Genomic DNA, 17,020 nt, shown 5'->3' with positions numbered 1-17,020 from the left:
GCGGAATATGAGTTGCTGTTCCTGCAACCTTCGGGTGGCATCGTTGTGGCACTGCAGGAGGCCCAGGATGGACATGTCGTCTGAGGAATGGGAGGGGGAGTTGAAATGGTTCGCGACTGGGAGGTGCAGTTGTTTGTTGCGAACCGAGCGTAAGTGTTCTGCAAAGCGGTCCCCGAGTCTCCGCTTGGTTTCCCCGATGTAGAGGAAGCCACACCGGGTACAGCGGATGCAGTATACCACATTGGCAGATGTGCAGGTGAACATCTGCTTGATGTGGAAAGTCTTCTTGGGGCCTGGGATGGGGGTGAGGGAGGAGGTATGGGGGCAGGTGTAGCACTTCCTGCGGTTGCAGGGAAAAGTGCCGGGTGTGGTGGAGCTGGAGGGGAGTGTGGAGCAGACAAGGGAGTCACGGAGAGAGTTGTCCCTCCGGAAAGCAGATAAGGGTGGGGAGGGAAAGATGTCTTTGGTGGTGGGGTCGGATTGCAGATGGCGGAAGTGTCGGAGGATGATGCGTTGGATCCAGAGGTTGGTGGGGTGGTACGTGAGGACGAGGGGGATTCTTTTTTGGTTTTTATTGCGTGGACGGGGTGTGAGGGATGAGGTGCGGGAGATGTGGGAGACACGGTTGAGGGCGTTCTCGACCACCGAGGAGGGGAAGTTACGGTCCTTGAAAAACGAGGACAACTGAGATGTACGGGAGTGGAATGCCTCATCCTGGGAGCAGATGCGGCGGAGGCGAAGGAATTGGGAATAGGGGATAGCATTTTTGCAGGAAGGTGGGTGGGAGGAGGAGTATTCTAGGTAGCTGTGGGAGTCGGTGGGCTTGAAATGAATATCGGTTTCGAGGTGGTTGCCCGATATGGAGACAGAGAGGTCCAGGAAGGGGAGAGAGGTGTTAGAGATGGTCCAGGTAAATTTAAGGTTGGGGTGGAAGGTGTTAGTGAAGTGTATGAACTGTTCGAGCTCCTCGTGGGAGCACGAGGCGGCGCCGATACAGTCATCAATGTAACGGAGGAAGAGGTGGGGTTTAGGGCCGGTGTAGGTACGGAAGAGGGATTGTTCCACGTAACCTACAAAGAGGCAGGCGTAGCTTGGGCCCATGCGGGTACCCATGGCTACCCCCTTTGTCTGTAGGAAGTGGGAGGAATTGAAAGAGAAGTTGTTGAGTGTGAGGACGAGTTCGGCTAAGCGGATGAGGGTATCAGTGGAGGGGGACTGGTCGGGCCTGCGGGACAGGAAGAAGCGGAGGGCCTTAAGGCCATCTGCATGGGGAATGCAGGTGTAGAGGGACTGGACGTCCATGGTAAAGATGAGGTGTTGGGGACCGGGGAATTGGAAGTTCTGGAGGAGGTGGAGGGCGTGGGTGGTGTCACGGACATAGGTAGGGAGTTCCTGGACCAAGGGGGAGAAAATGGAGTCTAGATAGTTGGAGATCAGTTCGGTGGGGCAGGAGCAGGCGGAGACAATGGGTCGACCAGGGCGTTCAGGTTTGTGGATTTTGGGAAGGAGATAGAAGCGGGCAGTGCGAGGTTGGGGAACGATGAGGTTGGAGGCCGTGGATGGGAGGTCACCTGAGGTGATGAAGCTTCTTCCTGTCCCGCAGGCCCGACCAGTCCCCCTCCACTGATACCCTCATCCGCTTAGCCGAACTCGTCCTCACACTCAACAACTTCTCTTTCAATTCCTCCCACTTCCATCTCCTACCGACCAACCTCATCCCGCCCCCTTGACCTGTCCGTCCTCCCTGGACTGACCTATCCCCTTCCTAACTCCCTACCTACACTCACCTTTCCTGGCTCCATCCCCGCGTCTTCGACCTGTTTGTTTCCTCTCCACCTGTCCTCTCCTCTATCCCTCTTCTATCCGCCTCCCACTCTCTCCCTATTTATTTCAAAACCCCCTTCCCCTCCCCCTTTTCTGATGAAGGGTCTAGGCCCGAAACGTCAGCCTCTCTGCTCCTATGATGCTGCTTGGCCTGCTGTGTTCATCCAGCCCTGCACCTTGTTGTCTCGGATTCTCCAGCATCTGCAGTTCCTACTATCTCTGGCCATAGAATAGCCTGTCCTTGCTTCCCCATTATGTCTGCATCAAGAATGACCTTCCCTCTCATAGGCAACTGAGGTCCCTGAATTGTAAAAGCCTTCACCTGCTTCGCTGATACCATTTAGTCAATGTCGAGTTGGAATTGTGTCTAATGGGGAGCGCTGCAGAGCCTGCCTGAATCTTTTGTTGTGATTCTAACAAGGTCAGCCAGCTGGACCTCATAGAATATGAGTTCCATGATTGGGGCCGTTAACCTGGTCGAATCAGGGAGCCCTGGCAGACAGATGTAAACAGGACTGTCAGAGGCTCTGTTCACTCTGGGAGCTGGCTCTGAGGAAGCTGGTTAGTGTAAAGGACCCTCCACATGTAGATAAAGAGTGACTTGGTGATGGGATACTGGCCTCTGTGGAGTCATTTCACTTTTCTTCCTGGATGTTCCTGTGCCCAAAGGAGGGTCCCAGGACAGTCTGCTGAATGACAGAAAGATAGCACAAAGCTGTTCCCACTCATAAAAGGATTAAGAACGAGAGGAGCATAGATTTAAAGCGATGCGTAAACAAAGCCAGGGCGATGTGAGAGAACCAAAAACAGAAATTGCTGGAAAAGCTTGGCAGGTCTGGCAGCACCTGTGGGGAGAAATCAGAGATAATGTTTGGGTTCTAGTGACTCTTCTTCAGAAAGATGTGGGAGAAACTTTTTTTCACATGGCGAGTTGTTAGGGTCTGGAATGCATTGCCTCGTGGTGGAGGCAGGTACAATTGAGGCATTCAAATAGGGGATTGGATGATTATTTGGATAGTAATGGAGTGCAGGGATATGGGGAAAAGGCTGGAGATTGACACTAGAGAATAGAACCAGTACAGGCACTGTGGGCCAAATGGTCTCCTTCTGCACTGTAGCAATTCTGTGATTCTGCAGATTCTCACTGGGGAGAGGCCATTCATCCGCTCTGGGTGTGGGTTGGATATCACTCAGCTGTTGAACCTGCAGACGCACCCCCGATTTCATAAGTATAGGAAACAAAATCAGAAATTGCTGGAGGAACTTAGCAGGTCTGGTTGTATCTGTGAAGGGAAAGCAGAATTAACGTAAATTTTTACTAGCCTTGGATTCTGCTGCTAATCACATTGGCTGGAAGGCTGGTTTACAATACAGTGTGATGCCAACAGTATCAGTTCAGTTCCTACACTGGCTGAAGTTACTACTCTCCTTCTCAACCTCTCCCCTCACCTGAGGTGTGGTGGCCCTCAGGTTAAACCGCACCAGTCATCTTTCTCTCTCTCTCTTTCTCTGATGAGAAAGCAGACCTATGATCCTCTGGCAGCTTTACCTGACTTTAAACACATTCAGCACTGATTAGAAATGGATTATTTGCTTTTGCTGATGTGGAACTCTAACCAGTTGGTGAATATCGACTTTAGCGTTCATGAATTTTAGAATACAACATATTTTTATATGGGAAATATACTTTTAATTGCACTTGGACAGCTCCCAGTTTTTGACACAGTCCCGCAGCTTCCTGTCAGGATTGTACTGGTTGAGGAAAGCTTATCACTTGAGCTCAAAAAGGCCATTGCTGAATGAGCAGAAACTCCCCAGATGAGATGGAACTATTCCACTGGGATGGTCCTTTCTACAGCTGCACACTCATGATATTCCCCCTCTCAGTTAGAGAGCAAGGTCCATTCCACATGATGCAAAATTCATCCACTATATGCACAAAAACAAAAGTGAAACAGGAGATTACAACACCCACAGGTGTAACCCTTGCCCATTCACCTCCTCCCTCCTCACTGTCCAAGCTCTGAGTTACACCTTCTGGGTGAAGCAGTGTTAGACTTGGACTTCTATCAGTCGAGGGGCCTGCATTCACCGCTCACAATGCAGCCTCCTTTCCACTGGGGAGACCCAGCACAAGCTGCGAGACCACTCTGTGGACAGACCTCCACTCTGTCTGTAAGAATGATCCCACCCACCCCCTCCCAGTTAGTTGCTACTTCAATAAACCACCTTACTCTCACGGGAATATTTCTATCCTGGGCTTGCTGCAATGTTCTAATGAAGCACGGTACAAGCTCCAGGAATAACACCTCATTTTTACCTTAGACACTTTGCAGCCTCAAGGTCTCAACATTGAATTCAATAACTTCGGAGACTGACTGCTTTATGTCTGGTCTTCATTTTACTTCCGTTCTCTTACAGTCCCAGAAGACTGGAGAATAGCCAATGTTGTCCTATTGTAAGAGCGATAATCCAGGAAATTACAGGCCTGTGAGTCTCATGTCGGTCATAGAGAAATTATTGGAAAAGATTCTCAGAGACAAGATATACGCATTTAGAGGCAAATGGACTTATTAGTGATAGACAGCATGGTTTTGTGTTGGGGAGGTCATGTGTCACTAACTTGGTTGGGTTTTTTGAGGAAATGATGAAAATGATTGATGAGGGAAAAGTGATTGATGTTGTCTGCATGGACCAGTGAAGCCTTTGACATGGTCCCTCATGGCAGAATGGTACTAAAGGTGAAGTCCCATGGTACCAGGTGTGAGCTGGCAAAATGAATACAGAACTGGCTTAGTCATATGAGACAGAGGGTAGCAGTGAAGGATGTTTTTCAGAATGGAGGGCAGTGACTTGTGGTGTTCAAGAGGGATCAGTGCTGGGACCTCTGTAGTTTGTGGTCTACATAAATGAATTGGTGGAATATGTGTCTGGTTTAATTCGTAAGTTTGCAGATGATACAAAGATTGATGGAGTTGTAGATAGTGAGGAGGATTGTCAGAGGATACAGCAGGATATAGATCAGTTGGAGGCATGGACAGAAAAATGGTAGATGCATTTTGGAAGGTCAAGTACAGGTGGAAATTATACGGTGAATGACAGAACCCTTAGGAGTATTGATCTGAGTGTGCAGGTCCACAGATCACTGAAGTTGGTAGCGCAGGTAGATAAGGTAGTAAAAAAGGCCTGTGACATGCTTGCCTTCATTAGAAGGGGCACTGAGTATAAGGATAGACAAGTTATGCTGCAGCTTTATAGAACTTTAGTTAGACTACACTTGGAATATTGTCTACAGTTCTGGTCACCACATTACTAGAGGGATGTGGATGCTTTGGAGAGGATCTACCAGGATGTGCATGGTCTAGGGGATTTCAGCTACTCAGAAAGGTTGGATAGACTGGGTTTGGTTTCACTGGAATGCAGGAGGTTGAGGTGTGACCTGATAGAAGTTTATAAGATTGTGAATGACATGGATAAAGTGGAAAGTATGAGGCTTTTTAGGGGACACAGGTTCAAGGTGCGAGGGGAATAGTTTAAAAGAAATGTACAAGGTAAGTTTTTCACGCAAAGGGTGGTGAGTGCCTGGAATGCATTGCCAGAGGAGGTGGTGGAAACAGACATAATAGCAGCATTGAAGAAGCACTTGGACGAATACATGAATAGGAGGGGAATAAACGGGTACTGATCCTGTAAGTGAAGATAGTTTTAGTATAGAAGGGCAAAATGTATCAGTGTAGCTTGGAGGGGTGAAGAGCCTGTTCCTGTGCTGTATTCTTTGTTCTTCTGTTCTTTCTTCCCTCTTTCCCCAACAGCAATGTCTTCTTTACTTTGCTGTTAGTAGCTAGACTCATTCTCTCCCTTTCAGACCTTAATTTACAGCCTTTATGTATCTCCTTTTTCTTTCTCCATGATTAACATTACTGTATCCCTTCGTCTTTTGCACTGGGTCTCTACACCAGCTGCTCTCTTGCTCCCCCACTGCCTCTGTCAGAAGTATAAGATGAAACTATTTTCCAACACCCAGCAGTTCTGAAGAAGGGTCACTGGACTTGAAACATTAACTCTATTTTCTTCTCTGTGCAGACGCTGTCAGACCTGCTGAGTTCCTTCAGCATTTCCTGTTTGTAACTACAGGCACATCCTCTACTGGCAACTTGCTGGGGCCTTTGCTGGGGCCATGATTAAAATACTTCATCTACTTGCAGACTGAGTGTCATAGTGTCATAACAACACAGAGAAGGTCCTTCAGTCCCTCGAGTCTGTACTGGGCTTTCTCTGCTGTAATGTACTCACAAGCACGGCATGGTTTCTGTGTTAGCAGAACGATAGTGGACAGGAACAAAAACAAAGTTGCTGGAAAAGCTCAGCAGGTCTGGCAGCATCTGTGGGGGAGAAAACAGAGTTAATGTTTCGGGTCCGGTGACCCTTCTACAGATCACAGAATAGTGGACAGGATCTATTCCATACACCAGCTCCAAGAGAATTGTCCAAATGGTATTTAATATAAAATGCTGCCAGTTTCTATGCTGAGAAAAGTAAAATGTTAAAATTGTTATACACTTTGGCACGAAGAATAGAGGAGCTAAATATTATTTAAATGGAAAAAGACTACAGAAAGCTGCAGCACAGAGGGATTTGGGGTCCTTGTGCATGAATCACAAAAAAGCTGGCATCCAAGTAGGTAATAGGGAAGGCAATGGAATGTTGACATTTATTTCAAAGGGAATGGAGTTCAAAAGTAGGAAGGTTGTGCTAAAACTATACAAGACATTAGTTAGACCGCAGATAGAATACTGTGAACACTTTTGGGCCCCTTATCTAAGGAAAGATAGACTGGTATTGGAGGCAGATACCAGGTATGGAGGGACTGCCTTATGAGGAGAGGGTGAGTAGATTGGGCCTGTACTCATCGGAATTTAGAATGAATCTTTGGAATTATTTATCACAGAGGGCTGTCAATGCTGAGACATTAAGTATATTCAAGGCTGAGATAGACAGATTTTTAATTAGGAAGGGAATTAAAGGGTTACGGGGAAAGTAAAGTTGAGGATCATCAGATCAACTGATTTCATTAAATGACAGAGCAGGCGGAAATGACTATAACAAGGGGGCACAATTTTAAACACAGGAACAAAAACAAAGTTGCTGGAAAAGCTCAGCAGGTCTGGCAGCATCTGTGAAGGAGAAAACAGAGTTAACGTTTCGGGTCCGGGGAATGTACCCTTCCTCAGAACTTCCTCAGCACAATTTTAAGGTGATTGGAGGAAGTTATAGGGGAGATGTCAGAGGTAGGTTCTTTACACAGAGAGTGGTGGGTGCGTGGAATGCACTGCCGGCGGTGGTAGTAGAGTCAGATACATTAGGGATATTTAAACAACTCTTGGATAGGCACGTAGATGATAGTAAAATGTAAGGTATGCAGGTTAGTTTGATCTTAGAGTAGGATAATAGGTCGGCACAAGATCATGGGCCGAAGGGCCTGTACTGTGCCGTACTGTTCTATGTTCTATGTTCAGATTCAATGGACTGATCATCTGATCCTCTATCTTATGTTCACAGACAGCAAGGAACTGGCCTGTGGGACTTGCTCCTTGAGGCCACCTGGGAACATTGATGGCAGCCAACAAGCTGTCTAACTGGGATGTAATCCCATCAGGGAATCCGAGAATGGCTACCCGCTGTCCAGGTGGTGGACACCCTACCGACAACACCATTACATTCTGCCGTTAGATCCGTGGTCAAAAAGACTTGGTCAGAGAAGTAAGTTTTAGAGAGCATCTTAAAAGGCAGTGAGAGAGAGAGGTAGAAGTATGGAAAGCTTTAGGAAGGAAACTTTAGAGCACTTTTTAAAATGTCATTCATGGGATGTCATAGAGTCATACAGCATGGAAACAGACCCTTCAGCTCAAGTGTCCACGCCAACCAGGTTTGTCAATCTAAACTAGTCCTACTTACCTGCATTTGGCCCACATCCCTTTGAACTTTTCCTATTATGTATCTATCCAAATTTAAATGTTGTAATTGTACTTGACTCTACCACTTCCTCTGGCAGCTCGTTCCAAATATGCACCACCCTCTGTGTGAAAAAGTTGTCTCTCAAGTCCTTTTTGAATCTGTCCCCTCTCACTTTAAACCTAAGCCCTCCAGCTTCAGATTCCACTACCCTCGGGGAATGTACCTTGGCTATTCAGCTTATCTATGCCCCCAATGATTTTATAAACTTCTATAAGGTCAACCCTCAGCCCCCAGCCTCCTACACATGGGGGTAAAAAGATCCCAGCTTATTCCAGCCTCTTCTTATAACTGAAACCCTCCAGTCTCAGTAACATCCTTGTAAATCTTTTTTACACCCTTTCCAGTTTAACAACATCCTTTCTGTCGCAAGGCAACCAGGTTGTATACATAACACCAAATGTGGCCTTACCAATGTCTTAGCACAGTCATAACATGCCGTCACAACTCCTGCACTCAGTGTTCTGACTGATGAAGACAAAGTTGCCAAATACTTTTTCACCACCCTGCCTACCTGAGATGCCACTTTCAAGGAATGATAAGGCTATAAGGCCATAAGACATAGGAGCAGAAATTAGGCCATTCAATCATGGCTGATAAGTTCCTCAACACCATTCTCCCACTTTCTCCCCATAACCCTTGATCCCCTTGATAATCAAGAACCTATCTATCTCAGTCTTAAATGTACTCAATGATCTGGCCTCCACAGCCTTCTGTGGCAGTGAATTCCACAGATTCACCACTCTCTGGCTGAAGACGTTTCTCCTTATCTCTGTTCTAAAAGGTCTTCCCTTTACTCTAAGGCTGTGCCCTCGGGTCCTAGACTCTCCTACCATTAGAAGCATCTTCCCAACATCCATTTTGTCCAGGCCATTCAGTATTTTGAAAGTTTCAATTAGATCCCCCCTCATCCTTCTAAACTCCAATGAGTATAGTCCCAGAGTCCTCAAACATTCCTCATATGTTAAGCTTTCCATTCCTGGGACCATTCTCGTAAACGTCCTCTGAACCCGCTCCAAGGCCAATACATCCTTCCTGAGATATTGGGCCCAAAACTGCATGCAGTACTCCAAATGTGGCCTGACCAGCACCTTATAAAGCCTCAGCAGTACATCCCTGCTTTTATATTCAAGTCCTCTCAAAATAAATGCCAACATTGCATTTGCCTTCCTGACTACTGACTCAACCTGCAAGTTTACCTTGAGAGAATCCTGGACTAGAACTCTCAAGTCTCTTTGCACTTCAGACTTCTGAATTTTCTCCCCATTTAGAAAATAGTCCATGCTTTTGTTCTTCTTACCAAAGTGCATGACCTTACGCTTTCCCACGTTGTACTCCATCTGCCACTTCTTTGCCCACTCTCCTAACCTGTCCAAATCCTTCTGCAGCCTCCCCGCATCCTCAATACTACCTGTCCCTCCACCTATTTTTGTATCATCTGCAAACTTAGCCAGAATGATGCATCAGCACCCCTCGATCTCTCTGTTCGACAACCTCCCCAGGCCCCTACCGTTAACTGTGTAAGTCCTACCTTGGTTGTCTTGCCAAGATGTAACACCTTTCATTTATCTGCATTAAACTCCGTCTGCCATTCCTTAGCCCAATTGATCAAGATTCTGTTGTACTCTCAGATAATCTTTTTCACTGTCGACTATAGCACCAATTTTACTGTCATCAGCAGACTTACTAACCATGCCTCCTATATTGTCAACCAAATATAAATGATGAACAACAGTGGACCCAGCACCAATCCTTACAGCACACCGCTAGTGACAGGCCTCCAATCTGAAAATCAACCCTCCACCGCCACCCTAAATCTCCTACTGTCCAGCCAATTTTGTATCCAATTTGCTACCTCTTCCTGGATCCCATGTGACCTAACCTTACTAACCAGTCCAGCATATGGAACCTTGTCAAAGGCCTTGCTAAAGTCCATGTAGACAATATCTACCGCTCTGCTCTCATTTATATGGGCAAGACTGAGCTTAGAGAGAGTCTGAAAGCACAGCCACCAGCAGTACTATAATTAGACAAGTGGGACCAACATCTCAGCATGGACCCCTTTTAAGCCCTTTTGGAACCATACCATTCACTTTCTTCACTGACAGTACAAGGTGGCAACAGCATGGAACATCTACAAGAAACATTGTAGCAAAAGCAACGTCATAGCACCTTCCAAACCCACGATCACTTCTGTCTAAAAGGACAAAGGCTGCAAATACATGGGAACACCACCACTTGCACGTTCCCCTCCAAGCCATTCACCATCCTGAATTGAAAATATATTGCTATTGCTTCACTTCTTTGGGTCAAAATTCTGCAATTCCTTCTGTAAGGGCATTGTGGGTTGACCCACAGCCCACGGACTGCAACGGTTCAAGAAAGCAGCTTGTTACCATGTTCTCAAGGGCAATGAGGGACAGGTAATCCTGGTCCTGCCAGCAATATCCACGTCCCAAGGATGAATTAAAAAGATATATCTTATGGAAAAAAGTAAATGAAGAAATTGGCTCATATCCACCTTCATAATGATAATGCTGACAATAAGTCTTCATTTGCCAGTTAGACTGTCAGCTTAGCAGCAAACACTTTTTAAAAAATCAGCTGCAATGAAGGACTGTAGGATGATACTTTAATGTGCATTTTACGTGATAATATATTTTGTTCCTAAGCGACTGTTCTTCACGAATTGTCTGATGGTTTCTCTGTCAGCAGTTGAAGATTTGTTAAATTTTTAAAAATATCAGTCGTGAGTACTCTGATGATTTTCCGATTTGTCCTTTGAAAGCAGCTTGGTTGTAAATTCCTCCGGAATTTGCTTCGACCTACCTCTGGGAGAATCCCTGTGTCTGATTTCGGTGACAGGACCTCTTTAATCGCTAGAAATGGCCTGGACCCTGCAGTGATTCTCTGGGACAAACGCTGTACACATCCCTGCAGAGAATTCACCAATAACAATGTACTTTCTATTGTTTTCAAAGATTTATTTGTTCAGGATTGGAAAGAAAAGGCAGTTTGATCAAGAGTCAAGAATCATCTGATCAGCCATGGTGAGCTTTCTGATTGGTTGTGGGGAGCGTGTGAGGTGGGGTTGGTGGAATAGCCAGGGAACTAATAGACCAATGGCAGGAGCAGTTGAGGCATGTCAATGATGATGCCCCTGGGAAGGCATCCAGTCAGAGCTGCTGATTTGACGGGGGCATGGTGAGGCAGGGCAAGGATTCCCAACACTGGGAATACCCAATCCCTCAGCTGTGTTTGAGACAGGGTAAGGATAGGCGTGGGCAACAACCAGGCAAAAAGAGGCAGCTCAAAGGGTGGGTGTTGAGGAAGGTGGTCAGGCTCAATGAGGAGGGAGATCCATGAGGGTGGGTCTTCAGAAGAAGTGTGCAGAGAGGAAATGAGAGATGGAGGGGATTTGGGATAGGGGAGAGATGGTGAGAGTATGGAGGTGCTGAGAAGCGTGATCAAAGAACAAGAGGAGGTGGAATGGGCCTCTCAACCCTCCTGTATTGGGTTGTCCCACTGAGGCCTCCAGTGTTCAAATTTTCTGTGTTTATTATGAGAGTCTAGTAACTCATCTGTTCTCACTGGGTTTGATCAGTTAAGCCTGGGTGAGGACTCTGGGTCAAGTAAACCGACAGCAGAATGGGTTGAATAATGGAGCAGATGCTGTAAGGTGCAGTGAATAAAACCTTTTGTGCAGGAAATAACTAATCGCATTTGTGCATAGGACACACAGAGTCACAGGTTTGCAAACTCCCAGTTTAACCCTGCCATTGGCCTCATTCCTACCTCCTGTTATTGGCCATTTTTGAAGAAGGGGACACTGAAGAAGGGGAGTGAGTGCCAAATCTGATAGGGTATATCCCTGGAGGTTTCATCAGGTCTACCTGACAGTAACCCCCATGGCCCACAAACCCACCAAAATAGGCTTCTCTTCCCCATCCCCAGTGTGGGTCCAACTTCATAACTTCAAAGAAAGTCTTGATGCTTATCTGATATTCTCAGCTTCCTTGGGAACTTTTACATCCTTGGGATGAATCGCCAATTCCCATATAGCCTAGAGCAATGCAGACAACTCTGGGAGATTGAGGTTCCTCTGTGACTCAGGACCTGTTCAATACTTCCAAAAAGCACCTTGGAGATAGGCCCTCCTTCATTTGATTTTAATTTGATTTAATGCCAGTTGTTGTTGTTGTAATTTGACCTTGTCAACTAGCATTTGCCGGTTGTCTTTAACATGTGAGACATTCATTCCCCTGACACCATCCCCCACCCATCCCTCCAAGGTACTTCCCAGACTGTCAGTTTGAGTAACTGTTCAGTTAGTGCTTTACATGAGTGTAGCCAAATCTCTCAGTTCCATAAAGCAGCTCCCACATTATGAAAGACTCACAGTTAGATTCTGCACGCAGCAACTCAACGTGATTCTGAATCCAGGGCTGGAACTGTCTCCAGCAACAGTTTGTTTCTATTAATATTGAGCAACTCACGGACACCCACTCTCATCAGGGGACGGTGCAGCATGAACGAACACTGAAGATCGGAGACTTGACAGAAAAAAGATCTAGAGGCCAGAACTTCATAGCAAGTGGACAATTTCAAGAGGGAGATCGAGAAAGAGAGAGTAAAGAGAGGAAGATTTGCATTTGTAGAGTGCCCTGTCACAGCTTCAGGAATCCAAATGCCAATGAAGCATTTTTGAAACATGGTCGCTGCTGTAATGTAGAAAATGTGAGTGAAAGCTAACCCCCTTGATTTGACTGATCAGTGTTGACAACTATAACAGGTTTCCTGGCTTTTTGCCTGTGCTAAAGCAAGGCAGCAGAGGTAAGAACTTGATATGTCTGGCTGAGGGGCAAAGCACAGAAAGGCAAGGCAAGACAATGCAAGGCAGGGGTATCATGAGTATCCAAACTGGCTCAGAGGGAGGGAATGTTATGACAGTGAGGGAAGATCCTGGAGATACAACCTGATCCAGCCCAGGAGTTGAGATGTGTTCCTGAGCACACAGTGTCCTCACTGAAGCTACAATGAGAGGTACTAGGGCAGCCTGAGGTACAGCGTTGAAAAGCAGAGTGGACTATAAGTGGATGGGAGATGTGCCATGAGGGTCCTTAGAGGACAATGTTGTGATTGTGGGCAATATGTAGCCAGTGCCCATGGAGCGTGCCCTGAGAAGTTGGTGCCTGGTGTCCAACATTGAGGTTGTTAAGAGACAGTGGTGAACTGAATCTGCCAGGTACACACTCTGGTCTCCTTATCAAGATTTCCTGAGATTGAGTTTGTTTGGTGAGTTTGGGAGGATGGGAGGCTGAGTATGAATGAGGAAAGTTGTGGCATTAAGAAGGTGTTTAATGAGCATCAGTTGGCAGCTCACCGCTGCTGGTGGGAATCTCACCACACTGCTTGTGAAAAGTATAAATGATGGAACAAGATGAACTCAATATAGAGATGGGTCTTGCTGGGTGTGGTTCCTGAATCTTCCTCACACCTCACCATAGCCCATGTCTCTCAGAGCCCTATAAGATTCCACCATTAGAGTTTTAGATAAATGATTATTTTGAAGTTGGCAGGTTGTAACCAGGGGTGGCATTGTGGCTCAGTGGTTTGCACTGCTGCCTCACAATGCCAGGGCCCAGGGTTTGATTACAACCTCAGGTTGACTGTCTGTGTGGAGTCTGCGCATTCGTCCTATGTCTGTATGGGTTTCCTCCGGGTGCTCCAGTTTCCTCCCACAGTCCAAAGATATGCAAGTTAGGTGGATTGGCCAAGGTTAAAAATTGTTCTCAAGTGTCTAGGGATATGCAGGCTAGGTGGCTTAGCCATGGGAAATGCATGGGACACGGTGGGTCTGGGTGGAATGCTCTTCAGAGGGTCAATGTGGACTTGATGGGCCAAAGGGATGCTACGATTCAGTGGATTGACATAAGACCTAGTGTCAGCTATTTGTGATTTACATTCATGACTTAGATGTAGAGATAGTGAATAATGTTGTCTCCATTTGCTGATACAAAGCCAGGTGGGAAAATAAGCTGTGGGGAGGGGACAAAAGTCCTCTTAAAAGGCATGGAACATGTAAATGCTGATGGTCAGACAGACTCGGGTGTCCTCATTCACGGAGCACAGAAAGCCATCACTAAGCAATCAGGAAGGCAAGTTGCATGTTGGCCTTTATTACAAGGCAATGGGAGTAGAGAAGTGAAGTTGGCTTGTTACAAATGTCCAAGGCTTTAGTGGGGCCTAATCTGGAATGCTGTGTGCAGATTAAGTCTCTATAATGAAGAAAGGATGTACTTACATTGGAAGAAGTACAGGAAATATTCATGAGCTTGGTCCCTGAGATGAGGGCATGATGGGAGGTTGAGTAAGTTGGATCTTTGTTCTCTGGAGTTTTGAAGAATGAAAGGTGATCTCGTTTAAACATTTAAAATCCTGAATGGGCTTGATAGTGTAAAACACCCTGACTTGGAAATATATCATTGTTCCTTCACTGTTGCTGTGTCACAATCCTGGAATTCTCTCCCTATGGGCATTGTGGATCTACCTACAGCACAGGGACTGCAGCAGTTCAAGAAGGCAGCTCACTACCACCTTCTCAAGGGCAACTAGGGAGGGGCAATTAATGTTAGCCCAGCCAGCGACACCCATATCCCATGAACAAATAAAAAAGCTGCAGTAATACACAGGTACTGAATACACAGTGATTAGCTGAGGTTGGACACTCGATCCTAACTGTAAGCGATATAACAGAGGCAGCTCGCTGAGACAAAGTCCTCTCGTTTCATGATCGCTGTGGAAACCTGCTGATGTTCTTGTCTGTAAAGTTCAGCCTCTGAGCTGACTGATATGGGCGAAGATTCTCACTCTAGCCCCGCTATTTCCCGAACAAAAACAAAGTTGCTGGAAAAGCTCAGCAGTTCTGGCAGCGTCTGTGAAGGAGAAAACAGAGTTAACGTTTCGGGTCCGGTGACCCTTCCTCAGAACTGATGGTGGCTGGGAAAGCGTCAGTTTATATGCAGAAAATAGGGAGGTGGGTGGGATAGGGACTAAACGATAGGATAGAGCCCAAAGAGAGAGAAATCACGAACCATTTCCCGAATTGAATCCCTGTGCCTTCACTGAAAGTGGATGGTTATGGAGGAGAGAGTGGGAGATACAGGGTGGGAACTCTAGGGAAGGGCAAGTGCTGGTGTAGGGATAGGGAAGGCACCACTCCTGTTGAACACCATTCCCAAGATGTGGACATTCAATCTTTGGCAGCTATTGCTGTGCCACATCGCGTGGAGAGGAATGTGCCAGTGAAGCCTTCAAAATCAGCAACTAACAAAACTCTTATCACATTTAAAATGAAAGGGAAAGACTTGCATTCATATGGTGCCTTTCCACCACCAGACGTCTCAAAACATAGTTAATGAAACACTTTTTGATGAGCTTGCTGTGCACAAGAAGACCCCACAAGCAGCATCATGATATTGGCCAGATAATTTGGTTTCTCACAATGTTGTCTGAGCGATAACTATCGGCCCGGACATCAGGGATATTTCTCCAGCCCTTCTTTGAAACAGTGGCCAAGGGATCTTATACACTCACTTGAGCAGATATACAAGACTGAAGTGTAGGACCTCTGTCATAGCTGCACTCCCTCAGTGCTTCACTGAGTTGTCAGCCTTGGTTTTTGGTACAGTGCTGCAATTACTCACAAATTTCTGGTAAACCCCACACATTTCTAAAAATCATGATTTCTCATTTAGTTTTAGGAACAGTGAATTCTATTAGAGCATTCACTTCTACAGTCCTTGGCAACACTTATTTTTGTCCAATAGTATGTCTTGAGTAAGTTACGCTCACTTTTCCAGACTCAATTTTGGATAAATTTCTCACTAAACCAGCCAACTATAATAGTTTAAACAGGGAGATTTGATAATTGTGATTGATAGGATGTGCATGCTATTGTCATTTCATGATTCCTCTTCGGATTAATATTCAGTAATGTTAGTTGACAAGTCTCATGTATCTCATGACCATAAACCAATTCGAATGGAATAAATGCAGGACATTCATTTGGGAAATCTCTGGTAACAAAAAAAAATCCTTTATCCTAATTCTGTAGGGATTTGGGACAGGATGTCTTCATCATGTTTTTGAGAGACTGGTGGTATTTCTCCAAAGCTCCCCATTCTCTGATGATACACAGTTGTCTTCAGTTTTTTTATGTCCAAATTGGTCATGATCTCCTAGAAAACTTTAGACATAAGCAAGTTAGACTGTACCTTAGTCGGTACTATCTCATGGATAATATCTTATGGCTGATTTGTTTGTAACCTAAATCTGCATTCTTGTCTGACCCTGATAATCTTTCACTCCCTTGTCTAACAAGAGCCTACCCACCTCTGCGTTCAAAATATTCAAGGACCCTGCTTCCACCACCTTTCCAGAAAGAGAGTTTCAAAGACTCATGACCCTCTGAGAGAGAAAAAAAATCACCTAATCCGTTTTAAATGTGCAATCCTTGATTTTTAAACAGCAGCCCACACTGCCAGATTGTCCCACTAGAGGTAACAGCCACTCCACATCCACCCTATCAAGACCCCTAAGGGTTTTATGTTTCAATCAAGTCACCTTTGACTCTTTGAAACTCCAGTGGATACGAGTCAACCCTGTCCAACTTTCCTCATAAGAATATATATCCATTTGAGCTCTTCATGTAGTAAGCCTTCTGTGGACTGCCTTTCTTAAATAAGGTAACCAATAACACGCAGTGTCCCTCAAATAGAGTCTCATCAATGTCCTATATAATGGAAACGTAACCTCATTGCCTTCTTATACAATTCCCCTCACAGTAAACATAACATTCTACTAGCTTTCCTGATTATTTGCAGTACCTGTAGATTAACCTTCTGTGCTTCATGCACTACGACACCCAGATTTCTCCGTATCTCAGAGCCCTGCAGCATCTCACCATTTAGATAATATGTTTCTCTATTATTCTTCCTGCCAAAATGAACAATTTGACATTATATGCTTCAATTGGTCACATCTTTGCCACTCACTTAACCTATCTATATCTTTTCGTAGCCTCTCTATGTTCTGTTCACAACTTATTTTCTTCCCTATCTTTGTGTTATCAGCAAATATAGTAAGCATACCTTCCATTCTTTCATCCAAAACATCTTAATAA

The sequence above is a fragment of the Rhincodon typus genome, chromosome 3, assembly GCF_021869965.1.
Source record: "Rhincodon typus isolate 14 chromosome 3, sRhiTyp1.1, whole genome shotgun sequence".
Lineage (NCBI taxonomy): Eukaryota > Metazoa > Chordata > Chondrichthyes > Orectolobiformes > Rhincodontidae > Rhincodon > Rhincodon typus.
The sequence above is the reverse complement of the archived record's forward strand: the minus strand, read 5'-3'. Positions refer to the sequence as shown.